This window comes from Nelumbo lutea, chromosome 3 (assembly GCF_056320005.1).
Source record: "Nelumbo lutea isolate HS-2025 chromosome 3, American lotus-T2T, whole genome shotgun sequence".
Classification (NCBI taxonomy): Eukaryota; Viridiplantae; Streptophyta; class Magnoliopsida; order Proteales; family Nelumbonaceae; genus Nelumbo; species Nelumbo lutea.
Window position 1 is genome coordinate 64,634,803 of NC_142686.1, and position 24,170 is coordinate 64,658,972.

The 24,170-nt window shown below is 40.2% G+C and overlaps 1 long non-coding RNA gene across 1 annotated transcript; it reads left to right on the top strand.

Annotated features, from left to right (window-relative positions):
* Positions 1–15,399: 15,399 nt before the first annotated feature.
* LOC148865349 (uncharacterized) lies at positions 15,400–16,354 on the top strand. The gene is made up of 2 exons (XR_016109027.1): positions 15,400–15,885; positions 16,037–16,354. It is a non-coding gene; the product is annotated as an uncharacterized LOC148865349 (long non-coding RNA).
* Positions 16,355–24,170: the final 7,816 nt, after the last annotated feature.

Below are 24,170 nucleotides of genomic sequence, written 5' to 3' on the forward strand. Positions count from 1 at the left end.
AAAAGATATATGTGCACTATATATCATGTTTACAATTAGTTATTTGTAGTAATAAATTATATATATATATATATATATATATATATATGTGTGTATAATATATTATATATTATAGTATTCGTATTATAATATTTATATATAGTGTATATTATAAATATAAGGGAATTTGAACCAATGAGTAACAGCATGTGAGTAGGGTGGTTAAGCTATGTGTGGGGTCTCCTTAAAAGACAAAGGAAGATCGAGTGTAAGAGGTAGGCTAAAGGCTTAGGGCAAATGGAACAATAAAATGATGATTTCGTTATGAGATTGACCCTTATTTATAGGGAGAGATCACGAGGTCCCGAAATGAAGGAGTCAAAAGCATTTGATTCCCATTAGGAAAGGGAATCTCGGATTCGATTTTAGTTGTTATGGAGAATTGCTAGGGTTTCGTCATATGTCTTATGAGATATTTCAAGGACGAGCATTCCTTTTGTCTCAGGATTCTCATAATACACATGTGCTACTTCCTTTTGTCACCCTTTTAAACCGATGTGGCATGGGTGACGTCACTATTTACCTTGTGTGCCCTTATTAGGCCCACGGGGTGTCCCATCACGCATGTAATTTAACAATGCACATGTATCTATTTTTTGTTCCCAGCCTGTGATGATTCAGCACTTGTCGTGGCTTTGTGATGGCTTTAAACTCATCACAAATCTGCGTGTGTCCAAAGCTCATCGCGAGTTCACACATGTCCAAAACTCATCGCAAATCGGTGCATGTTCAAAGTTCATCGCAAATCTGTGCAAGCCAAAGTTCATCCCAACTTGTTTCAAGTATGAGTTTGTCACATATGTGCGATGAGTTATGAACTCATGCACACGTGTGATGGGTTATGGACTCACCGCAGACATTCGTGTAGTATTAGTTTGAAACCCTATGTATTCCGATGGTCTAAATGACCACAATGTACCTACATTAGCCCCCCTACATATTGGTAAGTGGGAACTAACTTATAAGCATTTTTGTTGTCGGGCTTTGGGGTTTTGTGATGGAGCAATGATGAACAAAATTGTAGGTGTTGTGGCACCCTGATTCTTTCGCATTAGGTTTGGTGATCGCTCTTTTTCTCGATGGAATGCCCTATGGATTTTGTGTGTAGAAAATTTTAATTTCGGTACGTTATTAGTCCCCTTATTGATAAGTGTGAACTTGTTAATAAGCATTTTGGCGTTCAACTTAGTAATATCTTTCAATGGGAATCGAGATTGTTTATTTTGGGGTAACTTTTCATTCTTTCTGTGATTCAGCTTACAGTTTGCTTTTTGTCAATAGGCAGCTCTGTGCTCAATTAATTAGCGAAGTTCTCAACCCCCTACCTCTAAGCAGGAAGCTAATTGTCAAAAGACAACTACTATACGACAGATTCTGGGCTTCCAACCCCTCTTTGCTTAAAGGAGGTTTTTCCATTTGAAAATTTAGCCGCCTGTTTCACGTTAGGGCAATGCTTTTAAGCTCTGCCTTTGGCGAAGTATTGTCTATCGTGGAATACATAAACGAAGTTCTAGTATTTCGTTTGGGTGACTTTTCACATTCGCCTATCTGTTGGATTGGTGGAGAATCCGTTATGCACCAGTGATGTGGCATTCATCATTATTTTCTTATAACTGTCGTCTCGCATTAATGCACTACAATCGTGCGTATGGCTCGGAGATTAGGTTTGATATTTTAAAGTGCGACTGCCGATGTGGGGGTACTTTTAAATTAATTCGCCAGTTGTCCCATCTTTTATGGGGTATGTTTGTAAATTACTTTAGTTTACTTTTCGGTTAAGCAACAGTGGGGAAGTAGCAATCATTTCATTTCGTCTTCCACGACGTCGTTTAGAATTCTAGACTTGTGTGAAGCCCTTATAAAAGCGTAGTGCGACCAGAAGTTGTTCTCCTTGCTTGCTCTGTTGCTTTAAGTCGATTGTGTTCTCTTTGTGTCTTGCTCTTCTCTTTCGAATAACTATTCTCCGTCGAGTTCCTATCTGTTCTCTGTTCTTTAGCGATGGCTCCTTGTTAGAAGAACTCCAAGTACCCTTTCGTTGATTTTGTTAGGGTATTGGACATAGTAGAAACGCTGTCAGAGTGTGAGGCTGCCAAGATTGAAGGTGGCAAGGGTTTCTGGTCCGCTATGTTGGTATCAAGGGGCAAGGATGGAGGGTTTGATGCCATTGATGGAAAGAATTAATGTGTCTCTTTGGTCATTTGGAGCGGTTCGTATTATTTAGGTGTCATGAGCCGAGGGCTGATAGTTCCAAGTCGTCGGTTAGCTATTCAAGCTGGGCACGATACATTTTGGAGAATCCAATGTTCTGTCATTTATTACGGGATGCTGGTCTCATTCGCTTTGTGGACTGCTTTTTCGATCTCCTCGATAAGGAGGGAGTAAGCTATGTGAAACTCCTATTGCAGCACTAGAGTTGCCACACTCATACCTTTGTGGGTGCATTTGGTAAGTTTAGCATCACAATAGAAGATGTTGTTGCGCTCTTGGCGCTCCCAATTGGTGGGTTGGTGTCCGCCCATCACTTACAGTTTCCTGAGTCCATCCTTGCCAATTTGTCAGACCTCTATGAGGAGTTGATGGGGGAAATCTGTGATTTCAAGTCCCAAGTCGATGAGTCAACTGCCTGGGGGAAAATGTCTTAGACAGTGTATGCCATTAGCTACCAAGAAGGTTGGGGCAGTTTGTCTCAGTTGCCAGAGTAGGACCGAAGCACATGCAGTGTGTGTTTGTTTGAAACACTGAACCTGAACCATTTTCCAAATATGCTCTGAACCTTGGAGACTAGTAGGCAAAACTAAAAAGTTACACCTAACCCCTAGACTCAATTATGGTATTGCACTAGGTGTCGGATTGGGTTGTCTTTGATATGCCAATTAGTGATATCCTTCGGGGTCAAAACCTGGGTATGTTGGGGCAGTCTAAGAATTCACTCGAGTGGGTGATCATAGTGACAGGATCAGCCCCTTTGTCAAACAAAGTGAATGATTAGGACTGCACTCTCTCTAATGAAAACCAAAAATGCCGGTAGTCGATTGTTAGACAATCTTTGTATGCCCTTAGTTTCAATCAGAATGATGTACTTTTGACGTTTATTGTAAATGAATAAAGTGCATATTTGATTATCCCCTTAGCTTTAATGTGACTTGTGTTAGTTTAGAATGTTCATAGCTGGTGAGTTGGTCTGGGGAGACTTATCCTGATAAGGCTGACACTGATGTGCCACCAAGTCGGTTGGGGTGGCTTGTCTCAGCCGCTAGGGTGAGACCCAAGGCACATGCAGTATAGGATTAATTGAACCTTTGAACCGGACCAAATTTTCAGTATTGCCCTGGACCTTGGAGATTAATGGGCAAAACTAAAAAATTACACCTGACCCCTAGACTCGATTATGATACTGCATTAGGTATCGGATTGGGTTGTCTTTGATGTATCAATCAATGAGATCCTTAGCGGGGGTCAAAACTTGGGTATGTTGGGACAATTTGAGAATTCATCTAACTGGATGATCATAGTGACAGGATCAGCCCCTTTGTCAGACAAAAGTAATGATCAGGGATGCACTCTCTCTGATGGAAACCAAGACTGTTGCCAGTCGATTTCAATCGTTGAGATTTGTTTTGCAAATCTCCCCAAACTTATCAAATGGCTGTGAAGATTTAAAATTAACACGAGTCTCATTAAGTGTCCAATTTTATGGTCTTACACAGAATCATATCATACAACATGAATCAAACATGCATTTTATTTATTTATGCTAAATGTCAAAAGTACATCAAATCAGATTGAAGCTAAGGGCATACAAGATTGGATCTTGACATCAGTCTTTGCTGAAAGGCTGATAGGAAGTTTGCTCACTGTCTCCATTGGATTATCGCTGAAGAATTCGATTCGTGGGATGAACCCTGCTGATTCTGCTCCTCCATCCATTATGTCATTTTCAGTGGGAGCAGTCTTTGATGATCTTTTTTTGGGCGTGAACACATATATTGAGAGATATTATTTTTCTGTATCAAGTATATCCTCTCCTACTATTTCGCTTCAAATCTGGTTCGGTTTATGATTCGAGATTGATCTTTGAAAAATATGATTTTTCAAAAATAGGGAATATGATTCCCAGTTGAAGGGAGAGAAATTTTTGAAATTTTCCCACTCTATTCCGCACGTTTTGGGCGTCCATGTGATGAATCTCACATCCCTTCATCGATTTCAACCGTGTTTGAGATTTATTTTGCAAAATATATTTATATGATAATATATATATATATATATATATATATATATATATATATATTATGTTTTAAGAAGAATGTTTGCACAAGGTTTTAATTCCTAGGACCCAACCGAGCAGAGAGTGCAACACTGCACCTTGCAGCCAGGGGAGAGGTCTTCCTTATCGGGCAGTGGTTGATCATTAAGGGCTTGGAGGTTAAGTGTAAGAAACCATTTAGGGCTGTTTTACCCGATGGGTTATATATCACTTAAGTCCATTGTCCGTGGGCTTTCATATGATGGCTGGACTTAAGGACCATTTAGTGTAAATGTTGAGTCTATTAAGAGCCCATACTGCTGGACTCAGGGGTTCACTACACATGATAGTGAATTTGGCCAGGTTTTTTCACATAAGCTAGGCCGAACCCATATTGGCTTTTGTGAGGTCATTGTTGGGGTCCCACACCATACAAAGAGAACCAATTGGGCCATAAACTATCTAGGGTCATGAGCCACTTACTTAATTGGCCTAAAGCCCATGATTAATAAGATTAATCAAGTGGTCACATGACAGTTTAAGGAGTCATGCGACATGGGTGAATATAGGTATAGATATGGGTTTGGATCCACAATTAGGATAAGAGGATAAGTCTTATCCACTTAAAAAGTCCAAATCCGAATAAAGATTTGGATTAGGATCCTCATAATTCGATTAGGAGTGTTGATCCTCAAGGCTTATAAAAGGAGGAGGGCGAACTGCTCCAATTATCACATTTGCTCTCAGTTGTCTCTTTTTGCTTTTGCCTCTCCAGAAACCTTAGTTTGACCTCCAGTTCTTGAACTGATAAAGATCGAATCTAATTTATGATTTTTGCAAGAAAATATGATATTCAATTCGTGCTCACCTCCCTTGCTCGATCCAAGTTGTTGGATTATAGTTTTTGCTGAAAAATTGTGTTCCTGAATCGATTTCAATTCAAGTTGCGCTATCTTTAGTTGAAGTTGGTTTTGGTACTCTCTTTGAGTGTGAACTACCACCCAAAGAACTTCCATATCAGGTATTTTTCTTCATTTCTTTTGGTTTCAGATCTGGTCTGGTTTAGTGCAAGAGCGATCCTTGAAAAATATAGTTTTCAAAAAGTAGGAATACAATTCCTAGAAGGATAAAAGAAAATTTTTGAAATTTCGCTCAGACCTTTAGCATGGTTCGGCCATCCATATGATGGATTTCCCCTTTCTTCAAAATGCCACTAGAGGCGTGAGTGGCTTACTGGTTTGGGACCAATAACATTGGATATGTGATGGATCAGAGGGGAGATAGTTAGTGCCGTCTCGTGGCATTCATTCTATACATTGCATCCCGGTTCCTATTTCTCGGGGAACCCTTACTATGGCCTCCGCACGGTGTTTGTTCCCCTTGTCACGCTAGTCATTAGTTGCCATTGGCTTCAATGTTTTTGGGGGTTTTTGTTCAAGCAGATGGACGACACTGTCCCTCAGATAATGGATCCGAGCTGCAAAAGGCGTTGCAGCTACATCCTCTCTCCCTTTCTCTTCATGTACATGTGTGAGCGTCTTGAGCTTAGAATCACGCCTCGACATCTATCTCCTATGAACGTTACAATTGCAACTTTGGATGGAGATCAGATCCAAGATTAGTCCTTGGGTGTTTGTCGAGGAAAACGTTGGCTGAGCACCAAGAAGCTTAGGCAGTTCGGGATTGCATAAATCAAATTGTCTTCCCTTGAAGGTTTTGTATGGAGACCTTATACTCGGGCCATTCGGCATTCCATGCCCTTTTGTATTGGTACTGTCATTCCTGAAGATGGTGACCGACAATGCGCAGTTGAAGCAATTCATCCCCTTGCTGGTGTGGCACGTCTTATTCTTTGACCCTACAGTTTGCTGGGGAAGATGTTTTCTGTAGTCGTCATAATGGTTGTCATTCCTAGGGGTTTCTTGATTCCTTATTGTAGGGTACAAGAGACTTGGGGTTTGTAAGTCCCTCCATTTGACTTGCATATGTTCATTGTTCGGTGGGTTCCAAATATTCATGTCTACAACACCTCGTCCTCATCACGTCATGGCTCCCCCTCTAGGTCATGCAGTTGAGCAGGGGTAGGCACCGAATCCTCCTTAACTGAGCCCTTCACGCACGATTGCAGAAGATCGTGAGTTTCTGGGCACCGTCCGAAAGGGTAAGCATCTTGTTGTAGAGAAAGGTGAAGGCAGTTGTCCTCCTGCTGCCAAGAGAGCCAGATCAGCGAGGGTGCCTCGGTCTTTCGTCTGTAGTAGGTTGAATGTGATGCCAGTAAGCTATTCAGGCCCTGTGTGTCCCGCGAATGCGGGTTCTGTAATATTTTCACTTTGGTGTCCGTGTACCTAGGCCCCTTAGTATGGTTGGGATTACAACACAATTGCTGCGATTAGATATCAGTATATTTGAAAAAAAAATAAATATATGTGAAAAGGCTGAATTTCATCGCATACGAGAAAGTTGAAGACAATCCCATTTGAGGAAATTGAATTTCATTGGGTTCAAAGGTTAGACTATAAAAAGTCATTGCGTGTGAAGTGTTAAATCTCAACGCATACGCCGAAGCTAAGTATTATCGCATGAAAAAGATGGATTTCATCTTATGCCATAGTTAGGTACTGCCACATGAGAAAGATGGGATTCATTGCATGTGCTGGAGTTAAGTACTACGGCATGAGAAAGATAGACTTCATGGCATATGCTAAAGTTAAGTACTATTGTACGAGAAAGATTGATGACATCACATATGCCGAAGTTTGGTACTATTGTACGGAAAAGAAGGGTTCTATTGTATAAGAAAAGTAAAATTGTATGACACTCACAAAAGTTAGAACTTGCCGCATTTGTCAAAAGAATTAAGTATCATCACACAATGGTTAAATGTCACCATTTGTGAAAGTATCATCATGTTGTTTAGAAAAATATATGCCCCAATGTGTGAGCCGGTTGAACTTCGTCGCATATTGAGATGACAGAATATCATTGTACTCCTAAGAGGGTGCAATTTCATCGCACATGCGAAAAAAAGTGAATTTTATCCAATTGAGAGTTGATTTTCATCGCATTGGAGAGGGCTACGTGCTATCATGTATACAAAGATTAGAGTAAGCCGCTCTTGGCGTTGCCAAGGCAGTACGTTGCACATAAAAGGGTCCAAGTGCCAAGATGCTTTATCGTGTCCAATAAGATGAAAGTCTTCCTGGGGTTGCGATCATACATATTCAAAGAAATAAATTATTGGGGCTTTGCCATTGTACCATGTATTTGACATGCTCTCCCTAGGGTTGCCACAGTACCTCATCACAATTTGAAATGTTATCTACTTTGCTTTGCCATCACTCCTAGAGTTGTTAGAGCCTTCCTGGGGTTGTTAGGGTAACTCATCACAAAATGGAATGTTACCTGCTTTGCTTTGCCATCGCTCTTGATGTTGTCAGGGCCTTCTTAGGATTGCTAGGGTGTGTCATCCGGTTTTGGGTTGCCAAACCTCCCTCGGGGTTGTCGGATTTCGCATGGAGCATGCAACATCTTGGGCGGACCAGGGTATGTGTCATTCGGTTTGGGGTTGCCAAACATTCCCCAAGGTTGCTAGGTCTTCGCATGGAGCATGCAACATCTTGGGCGGACCAGGGTATGTGTCATTCGGTTTGGGGTTGCCAAACATTCCCCAAGGTTGCTAGGTCTTCGCATGGAGCATGCGGCATCCTAGGCAGACCAAGGTAATATATATATATATATACAATTAGGAAATAGTTATCATACAATTTGAGAGCAATAATATGTTCAAAATGTAACATGCTTTTATTCAAGACTAAGAATGTATACAATGAATTCGTGACATGCTTTGTTTTGAGTACAACATATTTTTCGTATATAAGGACATATGAAAAACTTTTCAAGATTGCACAGTAAAAAATGCACAATATGCTTTGTTTTGAGTACAAGTACAGGACACACATAACATGCTTTTCTTTTAGAGTTACAATTTACATTACTAATCATGATACAATTTCAACCATTGACCATTCATAGCTTCATTTTGTTCATTCATGTCTACAGTCTTGAGTACATAGTATCCAGTTGGGTGAGCTTATTGGATTATGTATGGTCTGACCCAGTTAGGTGCAAATTTTCTTGCGGATTTACCGTGTCTGATGTGGAGTGCTGTTTTAAGGACCTTGTTGCCTTCTTTAAATTTTCTAGGCATCACCAGCTTCTTGAAGTTAGAATCCATGATTTGTTCGTATTTGATATGTTTCTGCAATGACTTCTCTCTTTCTTCTTCTATGCATTCTAGTCTGTTACTGAACAGATGACCCATATCTTCTGTTTGGAACTACTTTCCTATTGCGAAGGCTACTCGAGCAGACACTGTCTATATCTTTGCCGGTAGGACAACTTCCTGGCCATATACCAATTAGTAGGGAGTTGCTTCTGTGCTCTTCCAAACTGTACTGCAATAAGCCTAAAGTGTTTTAGACTTTTCTGACTAGCCTTTCAGATTCTCTACTACCATATTGCTCAACATTTTTAACAAGGTTTTGTTGGTTGCCTCTGCTTGCCCATTCCCTTGTGGGTAATAGGTTCTGGATGTGCCTAATCTTGCCCCATACTGTCCCAACAGGTCTCAGACTTCCTGATTCTTTATGGATAACCCATTATTTGTCAAAATTCTTATTGGGACCTTGAACCGATGGACTATATGCAGCCTAAGGAAGTTTGTGATGTTCTCTGAACAATTTCTGTTTAAGAGTATGGCCTCTGCCCACTTGGTGAAGTAGTCTGTGGCTACTATCATGAAACAATATCCCTGGGAAGGTGGGTGTACTTAACCTATTAGGTCTACCCCCAGGTATGGAAAGGCCATGGTGTGACGATGGGGTGGAGGTTATTGGCTAGTCGATGTATCCTTTCGGCATGCACTTGGCATTTGTGACACCATCATACATTTTTCTAAGTATCTTCCATCATTGTAGGCCAGTAATACCCTAAGTGCAGAAGGTGGGTGTGTAAGGGTAAATATCCTTGGTGCGGTGATGATTCAAAGTTGTGGGATGCATCTAAGGCTTCTTCTATTTCCTCAGCAGTAAGGTATCGCAGATGTTTTCCAGTGTAAGACATTATGTAGAGCACTCTGTCATGAAGGTAGAACCTTTTCGCTTTGGCTAAGAGTTTTCTCTTCATAATTGGGCCAGATGGTGTTGTGTTGTTCTCAATATAATATACGCACATGATTCTCCAGTTTGCTTCACCAACCGTAAGACATTTATTCTTGTCTGTTTCTGGATGCACTTTTCGCAGCCATTCTCTTCTTTGGCTACATCTACTTTAATTTATGGCTAGTAGTATCCCAACCTTTGCAACCTTTTATATTATGTGCTAGTTATGTCTCCACAGTAAGTTTTGTGAGTTTCATTCAAGACTAATTCTTCCTCTTTGGGCCCTAAGCATCTTGTCCTAAATCCATCCGCCAATCTATGGTATAACACCCCAATCACCAATTGGAACCATAGTAGTGTCCTGCTGTATTGCATCGCCTCTATTGGGTTGTTCAACTTTTGTATGACACAGTATCTCCAATCCTCTATTGTTATTTCATCCTTCTTCTCTACCTAGTGTCCCAATCTCTCAATTGATGGTTCATAGTGCAGCTGGATGGTAATGTTGATTGGATTTTTTGTTCAGCTAAATCTTTTATCCCAAAGTGGCTAATGCATAAGTGTTCCTATTTTTGGATCTATCCAGGAGTTTGTAGGTTATTTCCAAGTCTCTGGTTAATCTTTGGATCAGGGTCCTATATGGCAAGATTGTTAGTTCCTTAACTATGGTGTTGTTGTCCATATGCCCAATCACCAATTTTGAATCTCCTACTACTCGACCTTTTTGGATCAAGAGTCCCTCACTATCATCAGTCCTAGTACTAAAGCTTCATATTCAGCTATATTATGTGAATAGGGGAATTGTAGTTTGAATGAATAGGTTGAGGTGTCGCCGTTGGGCGAAGTCAGTGTGACTCTAGCTCCGACTGAGGTGCTGGTGCTACTTCCGTTGAAAGTTAAGGTCCACTTGCAATCTTCAACTATTGCGATTATGGGTAATTCTCTGGGTACCTCTTCAGAGATGGGGAAACTATCATTGGTGGGAAAGGTGGCTAAGAGATCTGCTACTACCTGACACTTGATAGCTCTCAGTTGGGTGTACTCGATTGTGTACTCATTCAGCTCCATCATCCACTTGACTAATCTTCTTAAGAGAGGAGATCTATCTATGAAATATTTAATGGGGTATCTTCTTGCAATCAATTTCACCTTTTAGCCTATGATGTAATGTCTGAACTTCTGTTTTGCAAACACTACTGCTCCATGTGGGAGTAAATCGGACACTCGACACCCTCATCATTGTCCTGGGCTAACAGGCATCCTAAAACCTCTGAGTTTGATGCACTGTACACCTTGAACTCTCGGACAATTTTAGGTGGTGACATAGTTGGGGCTTTGGCTAGAGTCTTTTTCAACTGGTTGAAGGCATCCTGATGCTCCGTTGACCACTTATACTCTGTAGAATTCTTGGTTAGTTTTCATAGTGACATTGCTATGTGTGCTAGCCAGGGATAAACCTTCTAAGGTGGAGACTTTTCCTAAGAAGGGCTTTAGTTGAGACTCACTGTTAGGAGGTGGGAGGTCTACAACTGCTTTCACCTTAACTTCGTCTGGATGAATCCCGGCCTGATATACTCTATACTCTAGGAGTTTTTCTGACTGTACTCCAAATGCACACTTTAGAGGGTTAAGTCTTAGGTTGAATGTTATGCATCACTCAAATACTTCCCTAAGCACCTTAGAATGATCTTCTCTCTTCTTTGCCTTGACCGCTATCTCATCTACATACCACTCTATCTCCTTGTGCATCATATCAGGGAAAACACTCATCATTGCCCTTTGATACATGTTTTCGGCATTCTTTAGGCCAAAGGGCACCATCTTGTAATAGAAATTAATTCCCTATTAGTGTCCAAAAGCCTGTGTTTGGTGCATCTACAGGATCCATCAAAGTCTAATTGTAGCCTTTGTAGGCATCTAAGAAAGAGAATAGTTGGTTTCCCGCCATTGAGTCCATCAGGATATCCATGTTTGGTAAAGAGAACTCATCTTTGGGGAAGGCTCTATTCAAATCTCCAAAATCGACACAACACCTAAGGTAGGGGTGGGTGAAGTTAGTGCGCTAGTTTTGTTTGGAAAACCAAAAGCTAAATGTATTCTTAGAGTTTGAAAACTAATATGAGTTGCCCATTTTTCTTTTTAACTGGAACCACGTGTGGGTGTGAAATAGGCTTGATGAATCATACTTCAAAAAGTCGCTTGACATCTTTCTTGATTTTCAGAGCTATTTGGGTTTGAAGATCCTCTGTGATTGTTTCACCAGTTTGAATTTTGTGTCTATGCACAAGGAATTGGCAAGGGCCAAGTCCAAGCCCAACATATTGTCGTACGAACAAGTGAAGACATCCTAGAATTCTGTGAAAGAAAACACATATTAGTTTTACTTTCTAACAAAAGCCTAAAGTTTGCGATGAGGAAAAGTTTTCTTTTACCTTTTAGTATGTCAAGTAACTTCTGTTTCTCCTCATATCCTAGCTTTGTTGAGATGTATAGTGGCCTTTTCTCTGCTCCTTTTGTGGCCAACTTTATCTCCTCTAATGGTTCTTCCACCACGTTGATGGAATGTTGCATATGGAGAGGAGGTGCAAGTCAGACAGTTTTGTATGCCCTTAGCTTCAATCAAAATGATGTACTTCATGAGTTTATTGTAAATGCATAAAAGTGCATATTTGATTCATGTTCCCTTGGTTTGTTTTTGTATAATACCCTTAAATTGTACACTTAATGAGACTCGTGTTAGTTTAGAACGTTTACAGCCAGTGGGCCGGTCTGGGGAAACCTGTCCTGACAAGGCTGACACTGTGGTGCCACCAAGTCGGTTGGAGTGGCTTGTCTCAGCTGCCGGGGTGAGACCATAGGCACATGCAATGTAGGATTAATTGAATCTATGAACATGACCAGATTTTCAGTATTGCCCTGGACCTTGGAGACTGATGAGCAAAACTGGAAAGTTACACCCGACCCCTAGACTCGATTATGATACTGCACTAGGTGTCGGATTAGGCTGTCTTTGATGTACTAATCAGTGAGATCCTTAGCGGGGGTAAAAACCTAGGTATGTTGGGACAGTCTGAGAATTCATCTGAGTGGGTGATCATAGTGACAGGATCAACCCCTTTGTCGGACAAAGGTAATGATCGGGGATGCACTCTCACTGATGGAAACCAAGACTGCCGGCAGTCGATTTCAATCGTTGAGATTTGTTTTGCAAAATATATTTTGTATGAGATATAAAAGTATATACATTATGTTTTTGAAATGATTTGCAAAAGGTTTTAATTTCCGGGATTCATATTTGAGAGAGTGCAACACTATTCGTTGTAGTTGAGAGGACGGCTGATCTGATTTGCAGATAAGATAAGAGTTCTTCCTTATCACATATAGGGACTTCTAATCCAAATATAATTTGGATCAGCGCTCATAATAGGATTAGGAGCTGATCCCTTTAAATCTATAAAAGGAGGAGGGGCAACAACCTTTAGATATGCAATCCAAAAACTCTTGTCTTTAGAGCTTAAATCACAAGAAGAGAGAATTTTGCACCCTACGAAATCTCTCTCGCTGCCTCCTTCGTGCCGTCGCCATTATCTCTAGTTCGATCTCCAGTTCTTGGGAGAAATCAAGATCTGATCTTGATATCAATCTTTTGGGAAAAGATTGATTGGAGTTGTATTCACAAGCCATCCAGTTGATTTTTGTGAAATGTCAAGTTCTTTTGAAGAACATTGCTGATTCTGCTCCATCCTGCACTGCGCTATATTTAGTGGGAGCAGTTTTCGGATCTTTCTTTGGGCGTGAATACATCCATTGGGAGATATTATTTCTCCGTATTAGGTATATCCTCCCTCGTACTCTTTTTGGTTCAGATCTGGTTCGGTTAATGGTTCAAGATTCATCATTGAAAAATACGTTTTTCTAAAATAGGGAATTTGATTCTCTGCAAAGATTAGAGAAATTTTTGAAATTCACCCAATCCATTCCACAAGATTTGGGCGTCCATGTGATGAATATCCTGTCCCTTCACACATAAGGAACCGAAGTTTCCTCACGGTACACTGCTAGCTCCAAATCCACAGCACCAAGGCCTTCCCTTTCTATCCCCATAGCATCGAGAACAATGTCACCGATAGCTGCTCTTAGTTGCTTCTAGAACCAGATTGGGGGGCTGCGATGATCTCAATTCTTCCATTAGCCATTGAACAAAAGGCGATGTAGTCATGGTAGCCGGATCTACATTGAATGAAGCCTGCGATGAAACACGATACTAAATTTCAACATGGCAAGCAGACAAATGCGTAACAAAAATATATGGAAAAAGCAAGCCCATGACTAACTCTTGACTCATATCAGGAATCCTCGTTGGTTCGGCGCTAGGTTGAGTGTCGTCAACCTCGACATGTCTCAAAACGGACTGTACGCAAGTCAGTCACATAAACGATACACAGGTGTAGCCACTTTCCAACAAACAATATAGATAGTCTTTACTTACTAGATTTGCTTGCCCGAAGGGGACATCGGGGCCTCTACTGCCTGCACTGGGGGATGCACCGGGATCTCTGCCGCCTGTGGAACATTATCGCTCACCCTGGATTGCAAAGACTACAAACAATCACAATTCGGTTACCCACACTGAGGGCAGTAAAAACTGCATCAAGACAAAAGAATATGTAAAGCCGTTTACTTACTAGACTCACCCGTTTAGTAGGGGCTACCGGGTTCTCCGTTGCCTATGAAACATCGTCGCTCGCCCCAAATGGCAGAGACAGTAGACAAACACAATTCAGCTACACACACTAAATAAAAAAAAAGCGCAATAGATAAAACACCAAGACTAAGGGAGTAAAGTCAGTCCAACACCATATTGAATCATCATCTGCAAGACCCCGCTTTGGTCGGGGTGGGGCCATCCTCTTCATACGCCCGCTCGAAAACTGAAAACAAGTGATCTTACCAACAGGCATCATTACTGCCAATTGCACAGGCCCCACCACCGACGCAGCTTCTTCCACTGGCGGAGATACCAGAGATTCCCAACCAGCCTCCACCTGACACTCTTGTGCCCATGCTGAAGTCACGCCCGAGCCAACAGAGTGTGCACAAGCCTTGGTTGATTAAAACGAGGAGCCCTCGTCGTCCTTCACTTTTTTACAACGGGAGGATGAACATGCTCTTCCCCCTCTCTCTCGCGCTTAGCACCCATATTCTCTAGCGGGCACGATGAAGGGGATAGACCGGCTCTTGTCCTAGTTAGCAACGTAACCCTAAGGGGGTGCCAATACATGACGGGGTGGGGGTTTGTCCAAATAAACTCCTAAAAGCCACCAGGCCAAAGCGACTGACAACCCTGAACACTAAAGTAACCCGTGATAGGCAACTGTGATAGCCTAGGTGTAGGTATATAGTGGTCATTATGACTCTTAGAGCACAAAAGGTGTCAAACCAACACTACTTGGACGCTTGTGATGAATTTATAACCCATTACACATTTGCGATGTGTTCATCGTAAATCCGCAATTGCGATGAAGTCATACCCGGGACAGGTCGCGATGAATTTGGCTAACGCGAATCTGTAATAAAGTTAAGACGCACGGGTTTGCGATGAACCCCAGATACAAATGGATTTTCAATGAACTTGAACTCGCGTAAAATTGCGATAAACCTGACACTATCACAAAATCGTAGAACCATGGAATCATGGTAGATCGGGAATAAGTTCTGGTTACACATGTATCTTTAAATTACACATGCGGGCTCAATAAAAGTACATCCACCAAACGATTACGTTACCCACGCTACATTAGTATAACATGATCACATACTAAAGAATCTGAAAGTAATATAATTTTTTTAATATTGATTCATTAATAGTTAAATTAAAGTAAATATCTCTTTTTCTAACATAAAATATTATTTTTTGAGAATAAATTTTTTTTTGTTAATTTCATATTCTCTTTTGCTCTCTTCCCCACATCCTCTCTCTTTCCTGCCGCCATCACGGTGGTGATTAATTGATGGTTTGGTTACCGATCAAAAAAGCAGCTCGGTGTGAATGACTATTTTGAAATTCGGAGCATCGTCCTTAGTTATCGAGCCCTGACCAAAAACCTTACAACGGGAATGCGTGAACCTCAGAAACTGAGTAACCTAGCGGCAACTCCTCCTTCCCTGACTTCTTCTAACGCGTACCCCCTCTCTCCTCCTCTCTCTCATTCATTGACATCAGAAACACGGTCGGGCTTGCATCTCTGGGAAAGTAGCACTCCGATGAGTGGCAGCCTCAACGTTCTGTCGCAATCCCATCACCGAAAAGGGGCTGGAATTGAAAAGGTAGAAATTTGTTACGCTGTTACAATAACATCGGCTCTTCACGGGGACAGAATCTCACAGTCGGATTAATTGACACACCTATCCTGCATCAAGTTCAGCTTTGGGAAGTATCAGGTATGACTTGCTTCACATGTATCATTGGTGTTCGAACCCTAGTTTTTTTTTAACGGCTTTGGGAATTCTGAGGTCGCGATTTAATCCCTGAACCCACTGCCTGATTCTTGGTGTCGATTCTTTTTTTTTCTTTTTCTTCGGATTGTCCTAGGAAGGGAGCTACCCATTATGCTAGCTGCGTATGATATCCTTTCAAGTAAAAGTGGCGGGATGTTCTATTAGTTTCGATCTGATGAGATCTCAACGTCTCTCACCATGGGATCATAGTCGTGATTAACGCCAATTTCGTAGTATATTTCTCTGTGGGTGAGTTTGGCCAGAGAATTTTGAAACTGAGGAACGACTAAGGGATTGAAAATAAGTTGAACACCCTTTCAGTTCTAATTTGTGATTAACCCACTTATTTAAAAAGCAACGACAGATTGTGGTCGATTGATTCATAGCAATCGAATTCATGCGGGTTTATTCACAGGGTTTGCCTTGTTTCATCATTGTGAAAGTTGTATAGGCAAATCTTTTTAGTCTGAAACCTGTCGAATAGTGTCACAGAGATGACATCTGTGTTAAAATCATACAGAACCCATGCATTTAGAAGCTAATTGATGAACCCGGCTAAGATCCTAATTGTAGGATTCTGAATTGGCAAAGACTGAGCAGTGTATCGAGTAAATTTGGAAACAACACATGCCCATGCAGCCTGATTCCTTGATTTGTCTGGGTACTTCCCATTGATTACCGTCTTTCATGAATAAACAAGAGCAGTAACATAAGATTCTGAACTCTTATCTTCAAAAGAAGCATGGAAGACTCCGTAGTTGTTCAACACATGCCCACTCTTCCTCTGTTTTTTTTTTTTTTTTTTTCCTTTTCTCTTTATCACTGCCGCTACAACTTCCGGTAGGCATTTTTTTTCTTTCTTCCCTCCCTCCTTCTCTCCTTCTTCCCTCTCTTTACTTCTCATGCTCTCTCTTTTGTCCCATCATCCTCTCGGCCTAACCTACAATTTTCCCCCTGTTTTCTACTTTGTTTGAACTGAAGCATCACCGCCTCTGCAAATCCAACCAATGGTGGTGCGTCCCTAGAACATTAGTTCGGAAACCGCCCACCGTTCAACCATCTCCTCTCTACCCTTTTTCATTGTGAGTCCAACCGACCACCGTTCCCCACTCTTCTGTCTCCTACTCTATTTCTCTCTCTCTTCCACTCATATTTCATCCTATTTCCTCCACCTTTACCATTCCACTAGTTCGGAAACCGCCCAGATTCACCTTACGTACTCCGACCAGAGCCAAGCCGCATAACCACCACTGAACCCAGGCCAGGAGAACCTCATTGGATTCTCATTACTCTAGTTCGATAATTGTTTGGTTATATCTTGCAATGCACTAGAATAAGTAATTATATATATATATATATATTTATGTTGCTTCGAACCGTCACTTAGACCATTTAAATATTTTTATTATTATTTTTCTTTTTTGTGTTGAATGTTTGTCTCACTACCTAAAACTTGTCCTTAAATAAATTGCTCGATGCCATCTGTCATAGAAGTTTATGTCATTCAATTTATGTAAGGGAGGTAATATAACCCATCTACCCTTTATTGTTTGAATTAAGTCATTAGATAGCTAACGTTGGATGCAACATTGGGCCTCTTAGGAATCCTAACTCCCTTTAACTCGGCTGTGAATTCATGAGATAAGTCAAGCCTTTGATCATGCTTCTATAATTGAAAATTGCATGCAGTGATTACCTTGAAAAAAAAAATGATACAATTAATGGCTAAAGGCTTGTTTCTAAACTCTCAATCTCCTAGTGGAATTAATGATAATGGATGGTAGTGAACAATGGTACTATGATTACTTCCTAGATGTTAGTTTTCGATTCTATGGAACTCTCAATCATCACCCAAGCCATGTTCTCTTTTCTTTTAACCCGAATCCTATGAGCTAGATGTTAGTTTTCGATTTACTTTGTTTTTGAGTGTCTTGTTATTTTCCTTTTTCGTTATTAATAAAACGTGTTAGATGCTTCTTGGATGTTCATGTTAAATAACAGTAGTATTATTGGGTTCTCTACAGTAGTAGTTAGTCATCGACTCTTGTTTGTTTGATTTTATCTTCTCATTATCAAGTAATATAACTTAGTTCTTTTTATATTGTTTCATTTCTTTTTATATTTAATCTTAGAATTTCATATATACTTAGATAAAATATGGATTCACCTCTCTCTAATCTAATAAGACCCAATTCAATTTGATTTGTATATGATCATATGTATTAAAAGTTGTGCTATACTTATTAGTAAAGGTAATTTCATAGTTTATTTTGCTGAATTTTAATTGATTCAAATTTCATGCAAGTAGTTTTTTATTCACTTTGGTTTATTTTATCAATAATATACAATACCTTGATCATTTTAGTTAATTTACTAACATTAGCCAATTTCAAACTATAATCTGAATTCAATTGGAATATAAATGATTTTTTTTTCTTTTTCTTTGATTTGATCCGTTTGCAGCTTTAGCAAAATAAAACAAGGTCTTCACTTAAAATAAAATTAAGTTAAATTTGGTAGTTGTTAACATGTGTAGAGAACAATATCATTAGGAATAAGTGGGTTGTTGCATGATAAAAGAGTTAGGAAGGACATGGACAAATCCTTTAAAAAAATTGCCATGTATGGAAAAGGTTTATTACATTCAAAATATAGTGCATTTCGAGTCTTTCTGAAATAGGAATAAGATCAATTTTGAATGCTTATTAACTTCTGATTATTTATTTATTTATTATTATTTATTATTATTATTATTATTATTATTATTATTATTATTATTATTTTGTGACGAGCTTATAATACATGTTCTGAGTTAAACATATGATATGTTGTAATGAAATGTCATGATGTATTCTAAATTATGCGATGTAGTTTTGATTTCTCGAGTGAACATGTTGTTAACTTCAACTAGTGATGAATCTCGATTATGCTTACTACATCTATACATATATACACATACATATATGCTCTCAAAGCCCCAACAACCCCGAGCACTCTATATTGCATGTTCCATGCGAAGGCCCTCTCAACCCCAAGCGCATTTCAAAGCCCCGGCAACCCCGGGCACTCTATATCGCATGCTCCAGGCAAGGGCCCTGGCAACCCCAGGTGCTGAAAGAATGGTAGGATCCATCTAATGGACGCTAAGAAGGGTGCGGAATGGGGGGTGAATTTCAAAAAGAATTTTCTACATTCTTCTAACTAAGAATCATATTCCCTAAATTTAAAATACTTTATTCAAGGATCCTACTTGAACCATAATCAAACCAGATCTGAATCAAAAGAAAACATGAAGGATTATACCTGATCCGGAGAAATAATATCTCCCAAAGTTGGTGTTCACGCCCAAAGAAGTAACAAAGATTCGCTCCTGCTGAACATGACACAACTGTGGATGGAACGGAACCAACAGGGTGCATCTTACACACTGGATTATTTACAAGAACCCTTTGGAAACCTTGAACACCAAATCCTTTTGTCTTTCTTGCAAGACTATTGTCAAAAACTACTTTCTTGACTTTCTGTTGTTGCAAAGATCCAATCTTCCAACAGGTAGTGGCGGCGGCTGAAGGAGGAGAAGTCTAGGGACAAAAAGGATAGAACTATCTCTTCTCTCTGGAGTTTGTGAGAGATCAAATCTCAGATTGCAGGATGTGTTTCTTGTTTCTTCAAACCCCTTAGTTCGAAATCTGATATTTCTGTTAGGGTTTTCTCATCTTTCTTATTAATTAAGAAACCTCCCAATATTTTGAGAGTTATTCCAATCCAAATCAGTATTTGGATAGAGGTTAATTTTAATCCTATCTGCAAATTAAGTTAGTTAATTCTTGATCTTATCAGGAGGTTATCAGATTCAAATCTAATTTGAATTTGGTCTCTTAGAGTGCATAAGGTTAAATGCCCAATCTTTTTATTAACATTAATATCAAATTCGCCCCATGAACTAGTGATCATATCAGCCCAGTTCGAAATGGGCTTTTGGCTCATTAAGTGTTTAGTGTAGCATTGAACATTGACAAAAAGGAAATCACCAAAAGAAAAGGTGCTAAACCGTGGAATGTAGGGAGTTTCCATCACAGACATAAGACGCATGCCACTTACATAGAATCATAAAAACAGGGCAAATTCCCAGACCCAATGCATGCAAACAAACTCCCCCGAAGATCTAAAAACAAATATGAAAGCAAGTGCTTATTGATAAGCTCTAGGGGTTTAATGTAGGTGCAAAGTTGAAAGAATGGTAGGATCCATCTAATGGACGCCATAAAGTTTGCGCTATGGGTGGGCGAATTTCAAAAATTTTCCTACCTTCTCCCAACTAAGAATCATATTTCCGAAATTTAGAATACAATATTCAAGGATCCTACTTGAACTATAATCAAACAAGATCTGAACCAAAAAGGGAAGGGAGGAATTATACCTTAACCAAAAAGGGAGAAGCAGTATCTCCCAAAGTTGGTGTTCACACCCAAAGATGACACCAAGATCCGCTCCTACTGAAGATGACACAATTATATGTGGAACGGAACCAGCAGAATGTGTTTTACACACTAGATCCTTCTCAAGAATCCTCTGGAAACTCTGGGCACCAAATCTTTTTCAGTCTTTTCTGCAAAATTGATGTCCAGAAATGATATATTGATTTCTTTCTTCTATAAAGATCGAATCTTGCCAGAAGGAATGGCAGCGGCTGGAGGAGAACTCCTGGGACGAAAGTGGCTGAAGTTACTACTCTTCTCTTGGAGTGTGTATGAGATCTAATCTCAATTCGTAGGATGATTTCTCTACTAACAACCCTAGGTTCGAAATCTGATTATGATCTCTTAGGGTTTCTCCTCTTTTCTTCTCGATTAAGAAACCTCCTGATTAGGAGTTATCCCAATCGAAATCAGTATTTGGATAGGGGATGATCTTAATCCTATCTGCAGATTAAGTTATCTTACTCGTGATCTTATCAGGAGGTTACCATATTCAAATTTGATTTGAATTTGGTCTCCCATAGTAGAAAAGGTTAAAAGCCCAATCATTTTGCTAAATTTAATCCCGGATTCGCTTCATAGATGGGTGATCACATCAGCCCAGCTCGAAATGAGCTTTTGGCCCATAAGTGTTCAGTGCTTAACTAGTTTCCAATCTGCTGCCCAGTTGGGCTTCTTTGTATGGCGTGGAACCCAAGCATTAATCCACACACTATCGACATTGACTCGGCCTAGCCTTTTCTACAAGGCCCAGCCGAATTCACTAAAAAGCTCAGTGAACCCATGAGCCCATCACATGGACCTTATGGGCCCAACACTTACATTAAGTGGTCCCTGGGTCAAACCATCTTATAAAAACCCAAGGACTGTGGGCCGGTGCAAGATTAACCCATCAGGTATTATCCTAAATGGTCTTACACATAACCTCTCAGCCCTTAAGGATCAAGCATTGCCTGACAAAAGATGACCTCTCCCTTGGCTGCAAGGAATAGTGTCGCAAACATTTTGAAACCGTACAAATATATATATATATATATATTGTATGTATATTAATTTTGCAAAATAAAATTGCAGTTGCAACGATTGAAATATCAACTGCCGGCAGTTTGGTTTCCATCAGAGAGAGTGCCTTCTCAATCATTACCTTTGTCCGACAAAGGGGTTGATCTTGTCACTTTTATTACCCACTCAGATAAATTCTTAGACTGTCTCAACATACCCAGGTTTTGATCCCCGCTAAGGATCTCACTGATTGGCATATCAAAGACAGCCTGATCCAACACCTAGTGAAATGTCATAATCAAGTCTAGGGTTCAGGTGTACCGTTCTAGTTTTGCCCATCTGTCTCCGAGGCCAGGGCAATACTGGAAATCTGGTCTGGTTCAAGGATTCGAGTTATCCCATACTGCATGTGCCTTGGGTCTTACCTTGTTGGCTGAGATAGGCCATCCCAACATTTGTTGGCACACCAGTATCAGCCTTGGCAGGATAAATCTCCCCAGACTTATCCAATGGCTATGAACATTTAAAACTAACACGAGTCTCTATAAGTGTCCAATTTTTTGGTCTTACACAGAATTATACCAAACAACATGAATCAAACATGCACTTTATTTATTTACACAAAATCAAAATTACATCAAATCGGATTAAAGCTAAGGGCATACAAAACTATCTAACAAAAGTGGTCACTAAGACCCTTAGAGTACAAAATGTGTTAAACCAACATTATACAAATTTCTGCGATGAACCCAGAGCCCATCGCACATTTGCGATGAGTTCATTGCAAATCTGCAATTGCGATGAACTCATACCCGGGACAGGTTGCGATGAATTTCAACTAGTGCAAATCTGCGATAAAGCTAAAACACGTACATGTTTGCGATGAACCATGGACATACAAATTTTTTATGAACCCGAACACGCATAAAACTACGATGAACCCAACACGCTCACAAAGCTGTGGAATCACAGCAAATCGGGAATAAATTCCGATTATACGTGCATTTTTAAATTATGCATGCGGATTCAATACAAGTACTTCCGCCAAACGATGACGTCATCCACGCTAGGTCAGTATAATCGGGTCACATACAGAAAGAATCTGAAATGAATAGAAGAATAATTCCTTAATAATCAAATTTAAAAGAAATATCTCTATTCCTAATAGAAAAGATTCTCTTTTCCTAACAAGAAAAAACTTTTTCCTTAAGTTCCTCTCTATAAAAGGGAGAGAGCAATTCTTCACGAGAGAAACAACACAATCATAACTTTGACCTAGGGTTTCTCACACATGGATTGTCCATTTTCTCTTCTCTTCTCCTCTATCCCCCACATCCTCTCTCTTTGTCGTTGCCATCTCTAGACCTTTGGAGATTGACCAACCTCCGCCTTAATATAGTGATTACACCAGAAAAGGCAAGATGGTGGCGACGAGTCCAGAAAACATCCTCCCCCGAAGATTTCAAGAACTAGGCACCAATATCATCATACCCAAATCGCCGCAACACTCGATCTAGGCGGTATACAGCCAATTGTGCCTCGTTGGAGCGATCAAAGTAGGCCACCGCACTAGGCCAGGCCACCAATCGCGCTATGCCTGTAGAAGGATTCCTGATGTCCACAACACAATGCTGGTTATTACCCTCCGGAACAGGAATGCCAATACAGAGCGGCATATCATACGGGACGACATGGACATATGGCTGCTAGGTAAAACCATTGACTGAAGCAAATAAATTTCGCACATTTTGAACTACTTATTGAAAGAATGGTAGGATCCATCTAATGGACGCCATAAAGGTTGCGGAATGGGTGGGCGAATTTCAAAAATTTCCTACCTTCTCCCAACTGGGAATTATATTCCCTAAATTTAGAATACAATATTCAAGGATCCTATTTGAACCATAATCAAACCAGATCTGTACCAAAAGATAAATGGGAGGAATATACCTGATCCGGAGAAGCAGTATCTCCCAAAGTGCCCAAAGAATGCTCCAAGATCCGTTCCTGCTGAAGATGACATAGCTGTGAATGGAACAGAACCAGCAGGGTGCGTTCTACACACTGGATCCTTCACAAGAATCCTCTGGAAGTACTAATGTCAACAACAGATTTCTTGACTTTCTTTTCTGCAAAGATCTAATCTTGCAATGGCAAATGGCGGCGGCAGGAGGAGATCTCCAAATCGAAAAAGGCTGAATTGCTTTTCTCTTTTCTGGAGAGTATGAGATCTTATCTCAATTCGTAGGAACCTTTCTTGCGATTTTTCTTGGTTCGAAATCTACTGTAATTCTCTCTATCTTGGTTCGTTTTTCTCCTCCTTTCTTCTTGATTAAGAAACCTCCGTATTAGGGTTCGAAATCTGCTGTAATTATTTTTCTGGAGTATGAATGAGATCCTATCTCAATTCGCAGGAGATATCCTATCTCTTCAAGGTGGTTCGAAATCTGATATTTTCTCTTTCTTGGTTAGGGTTTTTCCTCATTTCTTCTTGATTAAGAATCATTCTAATTAGGAGTTATCCCAATCCAAATCAGTATTTGGATAAGGGATAATCTTAATCCTTTCTACAGGTAGAGTTAGTTACTCCTGATCTTATCAGGAGGTTACCAGATTCAAATCTAATTTGAATTTGGTCTCTAAGAGTGGATAAGGCTAAAGGCCTAATCCTTTTACTAATTTTAATATCAAATTCGCCCCAAGGATGGGTGATCATATCAGCCCACCTCGAAATGGGCTTCTGGCCCA